We start from the raw sequence: 12,200 nt of genomic DNA, 5'->3' as shown, positions 1-12,200 counted from the left end.
TTTTTATCATGAATGAGTGTTGAACTTTGTCAAATACCTTTTCTGCATCAATTGATAAAATCATGTGATCCTTGTCTTTTGTTTTATTTATGTGGTGGATTCCATTAATTGTTTTTCTAATGTTAAAGCGTCCCTGCATACCTGGTATGAATCCCACGTGGTCATGGTGAATTATTACTATTTTTTTTTAAATAATTTTTATTGTGCTTTAAGTGAAAGTTTACAAATCAAGTCAGTCTCTCACATATAAACTTATATACACCTTACTACATACTCCCATTTACTCTCCCTCTAATGAGTCAGCCCGCTCCCTCCTTCCAGTCTCTCCTTTCGTGACTGTTTTGCCAGTTTCTGACCCTCTCTACTCTCCCATCTCCCCTCTAGACAGGAGATGCCAAGAGTCTCAAGTGTCCACCTGATATAAGTAGCTCACTCCTCATCAGCATCTCTCTCCAACCCATTGTCCAGTCCAATCCATGTCTGATGAGTTGGCTTCAGGAATGGTTCCTGTCCTGGGCCAACAGAAGGTTTGGGGACCATGACCGCCGAGATTCTTCTAGTCTCAGTCAGACAATTAAGTCTGGTCTTTTTATGAGAATTTAGGGTCTGCATTCCACTGTTCTCCTGCTCCCTCAGGGGTTCTCTGTTCTGCTCCCTGTCAGGGCAGTCATTGGTTGTGGCCGGGCACCATCTAGTTCTTCTGGTCTCAGGATGATGTAAGTCTCTGGTTTACATGGCCCTTTCTGTCTCTTGGGCTCATAATTATCTTGTGACCTTGGTGTTCTTCATTCTCCTTTGATCCAGGTGGGTTGAGACCAATTGATGCATCTTACATGGCCGCTTGTTAGCATTTAAGACTTCAGACACCGTATTTCAAAGTGGGATGCAGAATGTTTTCATAATAGAATTTATTTTGCCAATTGACTTATATGTCCCTTGAAGCCATGGTCCCCAAACCCCTGCCCTTGCTCCACTGACCTTTGGACCATTCAGTTTATTCAGGAAACTTCTTTGCTTTTGTTCCAGTCCATTTGAGCTGACCTTCCCTGTATTGAGTGTTGTCCTTTCCTTCACCTAAAGTAATTCTTATCTACTATCTAATAAGTAAATAACCCTTTCCCACCCTCCCTCCCCCCCCCCATAAACACAAGAGAATGTGTTCTTCTCAGTTTAAACTGTTTCTCAAGATCTTATAATAGTGGTCTTATACAATATTTGTCCTTTTGCATCTAATTTCACTCAGCATAATGCCTTTCAGGTTCCTCCATGTTATGAAATGTTTCACAGATTCCTCACTGTTCTTCATCGATGCATAGTATTCCATTGTGTGAATATACCATAATTTATCCATTCATCCATTGATGGACACCTGGGTTGCTTCCATCTTTCTGCTATTGTAAACAGAGCTGCAATAAACATGGGTGTGCATATATCTGTTCGCATAAACGCTCTTATTTCTCTAGGATATATTCCCAGGAGTGGGATTTCTGGGTTGTATGGTAGTTCTATTTCTAACTTTTTAAGGAAACACCAGATAATTTCCAAAGTGGTTGTACCATTTTACATTCCCACCAGCAGTGTATGTGAGTTCCAATCTCTCCACAGTGAATTATTTTTTTGATACGTTGTTGAATTCTCTTGGCTAGAATTTTGTTTAGTATTTTTGCATCTACATTCATGAGGGATATAGGCCTATAATTTTCTTTTCTTGTGGTGTCTTTACCTGGTTTTGGTATTAGGGATATGGTGGCTTCATAGAATGAGTTTGGTATTATTCCGTCCTTTTCTATGCTCTGAAATACCTTTAGTAGTAGTGGTGGTAACTCTTCTCTGAAAGTTTGGTAGAACTCTGTAGTGAAGCCGTCAGGACCAGGGCTTTTTTTTTTGTTGGGAGTTTTTTGATTACCTTTTCAATCTCTTCTTTTGTTACGGGTCTATTTAGTTGTTCTACCTCTGTTTGTGTTAGTTTGGGTAGGTAGTGTGTTTCTAGGAATTCATCCATTTCTTCTAGGTTTTCAAATTTGTTTGAGTATAGTTTTTCATAGTAATCTGATATGATTCTTTTAATTTCAGTTGGGTCTGTTGTAATATCACTCCTCTCATTTCTTATTTGGGTTATTTGCTTCCTCTCCTGTTTCTCTTTTGTCAGTTTGGCCAGTGGTTTATCAGTTTTGTTGATTTTTTTCAAAAAACCATCTTTGGATCTTGTTAATTCTTTCAATTGTTTTTCTGTTTTCTATTTCATTTACTTTAGCTCTAGTTTTTATTATTTGTTTTCTTCTGGTGCCTGTGGGTTTCTTTTGTTGCTCTCTTTCTATTTGTTCAAGTTGTAGGGATAGTTCTTTGATTTTGGCCCTTTCTTCTTTTTGGATGTGTGCATTTATTGATGTAAATTGGCCTCTGAGCACTGCTTTTGCTGTGTCCCAAAGGTTCTGATAGGAAGTGTTTTCATTCTCATTGGTTTCTATGAATTTCTTTATTCCATCCTTAATGTCTTCTATAATCCAGCCCTTTTTGAGCAGGGTATTGTTTAGTTTTCAAGTGTTTGATTTCTTTTCCCTGCTTTTCCTGTTATTGATTTCTACTTTTATGGCCTTATGGTCAGAGAAGATACTTTGTAATATTTCAATGTTTTGGATTCTGCTAAGGCTTGCTTTATGACCTAATATGTGGTCTATTCTAGAGAATGTTCCATGTGCACTAGAAAAGAAAGTATACTTGGTTGCTGTTGGGTGGAGTGTTCTGTATATGTCTACGAGGTCAAGTTGGTTGATCGTGGCATTTAGATCTTCCGTGTCTTTATTGAGCTTCTTTCTGGATGTCCTGTTCTTCACTGAAAGTGGTGTGTTGAAGTCTCCTACTATTACTGTGGAGCTGTCTATCTCACTTTTCAATGCTGATAGAGTTTGTTTTATGTATTTTGCAGCACTGTGATTCTGTGCATAAATATTTAATATGGTTATATCTTCTTGGTGTATTGTCCCTTTAATCATTGTATAGTATCGTTCCTCATCTTTTCTGATGGATTTAACTTTAAAGTCTATTTTGTCAGAATTTAATATTGCCACTCCTGCTCCTTTTTGATTGTTGTTTGCTTGATATATTTTTTTCCATCCTTTGAGTTTTAATTTGTTTGTGTCTCTAAGTCTAAGGTGTGTCTCTTGTAAGCACATATAAACAGATCTTGTTTTTTAATCCATTCTGCCACTCTCTGTCTCTTTATTGGTGCATTTAGTCCATTTACATTCAGGGTAATTATGGATAGGTATGAATTTAGTGCTACCATTTTGATGTCTTTTTTTGTGTGTTGATAGTTTCTTTTTCCCACTTAATTTTGTGTGCTGAGTAGATTTTCTTTATATATTGCCTTTTTCTCATATTTGTTGTTGTTGTTTTTGTTTCTTCCCTTGTGTTTTATTTTGATGAGTAGCGTAGTTTGTCTCCTTTGTGGTTATCTTATTATTTAGCCCTATTTTTCTAAATTTGAAACGAACTTTATTTCTTTGTGTTGCCGTATCTTCCTCTCCATATAGAAGGTGTATTATTATCTTTATTATTTTAATTTTGTCTTCTTTTGTATAATAACATTGCTGTTATCCTGTTTGGGTTTTTTTTTTTTTTTTTAATAATCTTGCTTTGTTTTTCTTTGGATTTCCCTGTCTGGGTTGACTTCTGGTTGCTCTGCTCAGCATTCTAGTCTTGGGTTGATACCTGATAGTATTGATTTTCTAACCAAAGAACTCCCTTTAGTATTTCTTGTAGTTTGGTTTGGTTTTTACAGATTCTCTCAACTTGTGTTTATTTGGGTATGTCTTAATTTCATCTTTATATTTAAGAGACAGTTTTGCTGGGTATATGATTCTTGGCAAGCAATTTTTTTTCCTTCAAGTTTTTAAATATGTCATCCCACTGCCTTCTTGCCTGCATGGTTTCTGCTGAGTAGTCCAATCTTATTCTTACTGGCTCTCCTTTGTAGGTGACTTTTTGTTTACCCCTCGCTGCACTTATAATTCTCTCTTTATCTTTGGTTTTGGAAAGTTTGATTATGTCTTTATGGCTTTCTTTTAAGATCTACCTTATGTGGAGTTTGATGAGCATCTTGTATAGATATCTTCTCATCTTTCACAATATAAGGGAAGCTTTCTGCCAACAAATCTTCAACAGTTTTCTCTGTATTTTCTGTTACCCCTCCCTGTTCTGGTACTCCAATCACTCGTAGGTTATTTCACTTGATAGAGTCCCATATGATTCTTAAGGTTTCTTCATTTTTTTTTAATTCTTTGATTTTTCTTCAAATATATTAGTGCCAAGTGACTTATCTTCGAGTTCAGAAATTCTGCTTTCTACTTGCTGAATTCTACCTCTCTGACTTTCTATTGAGTTGTCTAATTCTGTAATTTTATTGTTAGTCTTCTGAATTTCTTATTGCTGTCTGTCTCTGGATTTTTCCAGCTTATTAAACTTTTTATTAAGTTCCTTATGATCTTTCTGATTTCTTCAGTTGCTTTATCTGTGTGTTCCTTGGCTTGTTCTGTGTATTGCCTCGTTTCCTTCCTGAGGTCTTGAAGGGTTCTGTATATTAAACTTTTGTATTCTGCATCTGGTAATTCCAGGAATGCACTTTCATCTAGAAGATCCCTGGGTTCTTTATTTTGAGAGCCTGTTGAGGTGGTCATGGTCTGTTTCTTTATGTGACTTGATATTGACTGTTGTCTCCGAGCCATCTATAAGTTATTGTATTAGTTTATGCTTGCTTACTGTGTTGTAGGTGCTTGCTTTGTTTTGTTTTGGTATACCCTTGTGGGTTGCTTGAGTGAGCTAGCTTGATTATTTTCACCATTGGAGCTCTGGTGTCCTGCCCCCAGCTGGCTAGAGCTGTTATCAGGTATATCAGTCTAGGAGTCCATTCAGTTTTCTTGTATGAATTCAGCTCAGGTTTCCAAGTAGCTGACTATCAAGTGCATGGTACAGGCTCTGTCCTATAGTGTTAGAGGGGCAGGGGTGAATGGCTTATATACCGGTATCTGATTGCAGCAGGGGGTCACGCTCTGAACAAGAGAGGGTGCTGAGAACCGACCCCCAAGTGTCTCTGAGGAAAACGCATCTCTGTTCCCTAGAGCGTGCTGGTGGGTGGGTTCTGTAGAGGGACCATGGGCACCCAAAGTTTTTGGTCGTAAGGACTGGGAGGTACCAGTTATCTTTGGACCTCTGTCGCGGGTGGCTAGGTGACCCGAGTGTAGCTACCAGTCCTTAGGTCCCTGATGTGGGTAGGTGAGGACCTTGTTTAATAGGCAAAGGAATATCAAACGTCAAATACCCACCTCTCCACTGCATAGCTGAAATGGTTGGAGTTTGCCAATAAGGGCCTATTCTCCTGAAATAGGCCCACACAGGTCCATGCAGAAGGGAAAGGTGCTCAAGGTCCACAGACGGTTTATGCCTGGACAGGAGCCACTTCTTTCCTGAGGTTCCCCAGTTAATGGAGCTAGCAAATTATCTTTTCCCCCCAATTGCAAATTTTTTCCTTCCCCAAAGCCGGGAGGATGGCTCTAGGTACTCACCAGGGTCTATCTCAGGTGCAGGGATTCAGATGCTGAAGTCAGCTTGGGGGTGGGTGGGGCATCGTGAAATATACGCAAGTACTTAGCTTTTGCCAAGAGCGCTGTTCTCATCAGATTCTGGAGGTGTGAGTAGGCTATGTGGCTGGCTGCTTCTCCCTAAGGAAACTGCGACCAAACGCAATATCAGCCTGCTGCCACCACTCCGGGAATGGTGCCTGAGGGCTCCCTGCGATTCAGGTCCTGTAACTCCTCTCCACTTCTGAATGGTATCTTCCTCCCCCTACCCCTCAGTTCGTTGTCTAAGCTTGCCTTTGATGCTCAGGACTCCCAGCTTATCACAAAAATACTCGTTTTACTTGTTTTTTCGGGTCTTTGTCGTAAAGAGGGCTCACCGGAAGCGTCTGTCTATTCTGACATCTTGGCCCCGACCCCTCATTTTAACTTTTAAGTGTTATGTTCATGGTTACACAATTAGTGTCCATTGAGAAATAAAATTTAGACACTGATTCCCAGTATGACATTTTGTTTTCTTACAACTAAAGCATATTGTCTTACTAACCAGTTTTATCTTTTCAAAAGTCCATACCTGCAGGCCACTGTACAATTAAAATGAAAATATCTAACATGTACAATATATGCAATTTAATTTAAATACATTTTTATGAAATAGTATTCTAAATATTGTATTCAGAGATACTTTGAAATCATATGTATATTTTATGTATATATATATATTTATACATATATGTATGCGCCCAAGGCTGTCAAGTTGATTTCAACTCATAGCCATCCTATAGGACAGAGTAGAACTGCCCCATAAAGTTTCCAAGGAGTGGCTGGTAGATTCAAACTATTGACCTTTTGGTTAGCAGCCATGTTCTTAACCACTGCGCCACCAGGGCCCCAAGTATGTAATGCTAATTGTTTTTTTCTTCTTAATAGTAATTGCTTTAGGAAAATCTTCAGCTAATTCATTCCTTTCACTTCTCCGTCTCTTGCCTTTCTTCCCTCCTTCCTTACTTTCATACACAAACCTGAAAAAGGACACCATCGTCTCCAAAAGGATTCCATAATCTACTGTCTATTTCTTCTAGAGGCTGTACTTGAACTTAATATTTATTTTTAGTGTTCTAAAATACCTGTACCAAAGAAGAAACAAGATTAAAATTAAAACTGTTTTAAAAGAGATGGTGTCAAGTGTCCAACAGCTTTTTTTTTTTTTTTTTTTTTTGCCATTTATGAATTGTAAACTATTCCCTTTACTGGTTGCTTATTTACAGAATCTTTTGCGTTTCCTCTATGAAGTACATAGCATATCTGGCATTTTCCATATTTTATAAACTATGGAATTAAAACTCAAAAAAACTCAGATACGCTAATTAATTTGGCCAAGCTCACTCAGGATGTGTGATGGAGTTCAAGCTGTAACCCAGATTTATTCAGTCCAAATTGCATGTGCTTTACCCTGCTGCAGTAGGGCAGATGGTGGAGAGAGGTCTAATGACAAGCTGTCTGGGAAGTCTTGCCAACTCCCTTCATGTACGTGACTTGCCAGGATGTACAGGTTTATTCCAGGTAATTTAAATAACTGAAATGGAGGCTTTAATTTCTTCATTTTTTAAAATGTAATCTATGCATCTGTACAAAGGCGTATGTACTACTGAGCATCCTGTTGGCCAATGTCTCCTTGGAGATGATGCACTTCTGGTCAATGTAATTTCATTCTGAGAGTTCAAAAACTCCTTCTTATTGGTTTAGTTTATGCACTAATTAATGGTATATGCGGGAACAAAAATGCTGCAAATTGTAAAAATAAAATCTAGCTATAGATGTAGGTTGAGAATAATATGAACAAATAAAGATTTCAGAAATTTTGAAAATAACATCTCAGTGAAGACTGTAGAAAGTAACTCATTCATTCAGCCATTATACTGCAATTATTAAGCACTCATTAAATTCCTGGAACTATCTTGAGTAGACCTGAACAGATAATATATAAATAATATCTAATAAAGTCGTCCCCAACTTACGACAGGGTTCCGTTCAGAGAACTCTGTCATAAGTGGGCTCTGTTGTAAGTCAAATATGTCTTTTGTTTGTTTTTATTGTTATTGCCCTTTATTATCAGAAACCTTGGGACCGTATCAGTAACTTTATAAATCCGATCTTTATTTGTTTGAAACATTACATATAAACGCCAGCAAATTATGTGCTGCAACATGGCATATAGTACATATTATTACTGAGGATAATATGAACAAAAAACAAACAGGTAGCCCTAAGTTTGGTTCATTGTGACTTGAATATGTTGTAAGTAGGGGGCTCCCTGAATATACAACTATTTACCAAAAACCAGACCAACCCAGTTGTGGTCAACTGTACTCTGACCCATGGACGTACCGCGTGTTTCAGGGTAGAGCCGCACCCCATAGGGTTTTCAACGCCTGTGGTTTTTCAGAAGTAGATTGCCAGGGCTTTCTTTAGAGGTGCCTCTGGATAAACTCTAACAGCCAACCTTTTGGTTTGTAGCCAAGTGCATAACTATTTTTACCACCAAGAGATTAAATAAACGTTTAAAGAAAAATTGCCATTGAGTGGATTCTGACTCATGGCAACTCCTTGTGTTGCAGAGCGGAACTGCTCCATAGGGTTTTCTGGGCTGTAGTATTTGAGGAATCAGATTGCCAGGGCTTTCTTCCATCGCACTTATGGATGGGTTCAAACCAGCAATCTTTAGGCAAGTGGTAGAGTGCAAAGTGTGCCATCCAGGAACATAGACAAATATTTACTGGTTATTTATCATTAATATTAAGTAGGAGATGAAGCTATTAGAATTACCATGGAGGGAAAGAAACAAATAAGTACTAAGTGAAGGTTTGCTAATTAGAGTAGGAGAAAAGATACAAGAAAAATTTAGAGTAAGATAATTTTCCTCTGTCAATTGTTGTTGTTATGTGCGATCGAGTCAATTTCAACTTATAGTTACTCTATAGGACAGAGTAGAACTACTCCGTAGGAATTTTCTAGACTGTGATCTTTATGGGAGCAGATCAACAAGTCTTTAATCCCATGGAGCCACTGGTGGGTTTGAATCGCCAACCTTTCGCTTAGGAACTGAGTGCTTAACCATTGGGCCACCAGGGCTCGTTCTGTGGATTTTAGTCCTTCTTATTTCAAAGGATAAACCCAGATGAGCTATCAGCTAAGGTGTCATAAATACCTAAATTAACACTTCATACGTAGAGTTAATTGAGAGATAAATCAGGGAATCTTAAATGAGACAAAGGAACCCCACAGGGCAGATACTTCCCAAGGTTCAAAAACCAACGAAACAAGCAAATGTTGGTGCAGGGAGTTGTTACATGAACTCAGTGTCCTAGACACTATATTAATGGTTCTATTAATAGAGAGAAAACGTCTTGGAACTAGAGGAAAAAAGATTTAAAATGCATAGGTATATATGTTCCAGGCCATCTGACAAAGAGAATTATACCTTGAAAAAAATCATGAAACACTATTAAATTTTTGTAGGGACCATATTATAGCCCATAAAGGCTAGCAGAGATTGAATCATTGCTGACTGAAATGTGTTTGCTGCTCTTTGAGTCTTTTTTAGGGCTTTAAGAAGTGCAGACATCCCTGGTCTCACCAGTCGATGAGGATTCATTTTATTTTTAAGATATGTTAAGGAATCTGCCTTCAGAGTTGCTCGCTGTGTTACAGTTGGCTAGCAATGGCTTTGGTACTGATGCCTGGTCCAGACATTGTGACCACAGTGCTACATACAGTCACATGGTACTGTCAGTGACTATTAGAATAGGCTAAAAAGCACACATGTTTCTGGGAGTCTTGTGACAGAAAGAATTGAGGATAAGATTTAGGTCCTAATCAAGGAAAGTAGAAAGAGAGTCTATCTTGTACTTAAACTGTACAGCAAGGGGAAATACAGAGAACATTGGTTCTAAATCATAGATGCATTTAAGAATCACCTGGAGAATGCTTTGCAATGCTTACTCACCACTGCCGTCGAGTCGATTCTGACTCATAGTGACCCTATAAAAAAAAAAAAAAGTGACCCTATAGGACAGAGTAAAACTGCCCTGTAGAGTTTCCAAGGAGCACCTGGTGGATTTGAACTGCTGACCTTTTCGTTAGCAGCCGTAGTACTTAACCTTGCAATGCTTATGTGCCCCTTTTAAGGGTCTGAGTTATTTTCACTGCAATGTGACTCAGGTATTGGGATGTTTTAAAGGCTTCTGAGGTGATCTAAATTGCAGCCAGGTTTGAGAACCCTTAGTGTCCATTAGGAAGTGCTCGTTTTTGTCTGTGCAGCCATACTGCAATGGGACCAGACCTAGGTTGGTGCACAGACTATCATATTTCCTGCATCTCCTAAAAGCTTCAGCTCGCCAGTCAAAATGATAAAATTCCTTCAATATGCAAGGATACCTTTTCTTTCTACCTAGAATAAAAATAGATAAATAAAATTGGTGGAAGGAATAAGGACACTAAAAACCATATTGATTAGAAAGATTTAGTTAATTTAGATTTGAAAAAGTGAAATCAGACAAATGTATAAACTATAAAAAAAAAAACCACCCAGTGCTTTAAACTCTCAAATGCCTTGCTGTTTTTTCTTCTTAGAAGAGTATGAAATTCTGTTAAGAACTATAAAAAGTTTTCAGGCAAAAAAAAAAAACCTTTGGCATTTTAATTTTGAATTAAAGTTAGCAGTTACTCTCCAAATTAAATGCAAACACTCTACATAAACAAAAAAAGCAAGGACATGCTGTTTCATGATACTAGGTGTCCAGATCACTGAACTTCATAGAATATATCTTTTCCAAATTTCTATCTTGTATTGAATCCATGACAAGCAATATGTCTCTTTAGTGACAGGCAGAGCAAGAAGAAACAGGAAGACAAATTTCTTCAAATCACTAGTTAAAAGAGATTGACAATAGCCAGTATTCAAGCTGGGTAACTTCTTTAGGGACAGTCACCTGGAGACTGAAAGAGTGTTGAGACGTATCTTAGACCAACTCCTTACATGTTTCTTCACCTTCCTAGTTGTTAGTCATATCAATCATCACCAGCAACTTCTATGCATATTCAGTCCTTCAAGCCTATGATATTCTCTGTCTGGATTTCCTTTTTCTTGTTCTATCAGTCATTCTTCATTCAAAGGGCAAGTATTATCAACTCTGTGAACCTTCTGTGTATACCGCATTCACCACTCCCATGCCCCAAATAATTGATGACTAACCCCTTTGTGCTTCCATCCATTTTTACAGACATATCACACTTTGTGTTTATATCATAATGATTGTGTATATATTGTATATATGATATATATATGGCTGTACTCGTTTGTGTGTGTGTGAGTTATTTGAGAACACAAACATCTTTCTAATTTATTTTTCATCCTTTTTTCCATACACCAATGTCTGACACATGTTTTTAGAATCAAAAATTAAAAACAAAACGGTAAAAATACAGCAAAAGTCAAAGAGACTCAGAGTGAAATCTCACAAAGGAAACACATCCCTCTGCATTACTTTTGGTCTCTCCATTAATGGTGTACACGCTGGGTTAGAACTCTTATCTTACTATTTTCTTCAAGAGATATAATGAAATCAAACTAGGTAAAGTATCTGAAATTTCTTTCAAAACTGTGGTGCTCTTTGCTTGCAAAGTATTATTAATTGACTCAAAATAATTTTCGTGAAACATGATTTGTCCCAAACATTGTCATTTTAAAGAAACAATATTTTTGACTGCTTGAATACTACAACAATATATATGTATACATACATTTTCTTACCTATGCTCACACTGTTTCAAACCTAACACACTCCATTAACTCTAACTTTGAAGAAAGATGGAATTGGAGAAGTTGAACATACAGCCTGTATATCTAGCTCTGCCACACCTAAACCACCCAGGGCCATTTCTTCTCCATTAAACTTTCCCACCACCACTCATCTACCAGTTTGTCATACTGTGGTGGCTTGTGTGGCTGTGACGCTGGAAGCTATATCACTGGTATTTCAAGTAACAGTAGGGTCACCCATAGCGGACAGGTTTCAGAGGAGCTTCCAGACTATGACAGACAAGGAAGAAGGACCTGGAGGTCAACTTCTGAAAGACTTGGGCAGTGAAAACCGTATGACTAGCAGCAGAACAGTCTGATACAGTGCCAGAAGATGAAGTCACTCAAAAGATGACTGGAGAAGAAATGCCTCCTCAAAGTGAGTCAACCTTAATGACATGAATGGAATCAAGCTTTTGGGACCTTCATTTGCTGATGTGGCATGACTCAAAATAAGAAAGAGTTGCAAACATCCATTAATAGTTGGAACTTGGAATGTATGAAATATGAATGTAGGAAAACTGGAAGTCATCAAAATAAAATGGGATGCATAGAGATCGATATCCTTGGCATTAATGAGCTGAAATGGATTGATATTGGCCATTTTGAATTGGACAATCTTGTGGTATACTATGTCGGGAATGACAAGTTGAAGAGGAATGGTCTTTTATTCATCTTCTAAAAGAACATTTTGAGATCTAGCCTGAAGTACAGTGCTTTCAGTGAAAGGATAATATCCGTAAGCCTACAAGGAAGACCTGTTAATA

The 12,200-nt window shown here is 37.9% G+C and overlaps 1 protein-coding gene across 2 annotated transcripts in view; it reads left to right on the top strand.

Moving 5' to 3' along the window:
- Positions 1–12,200, top strand: part of NCAM2 (neural cell adhesion molecule 2) — a 553,783-nt gene that overhangs the window by 250,039 nt on the left and 291,544 nt on the right. The window lies entirely within an intron of this gene.

Source organism: Elephas maximus, chromosome 18 (genome assembly GCF_024166365.1).
Source record: "Elephas maximus indicus isolate mEleMax1 chromosome 18, mEleMax1 primary haplotype, whole genome shotgun sequence".
Classification (NCBI taxonomy): Eukaryota; Metazoa; Chordata; class Mammalia; order Proboscidea; family Elephantidae; genus Elephas; species Elephas maximus.
Note: the sequence above shows the minus strand (reverse complement) of the source record. Positions and strands in the feature narration are given on the sequence as shown.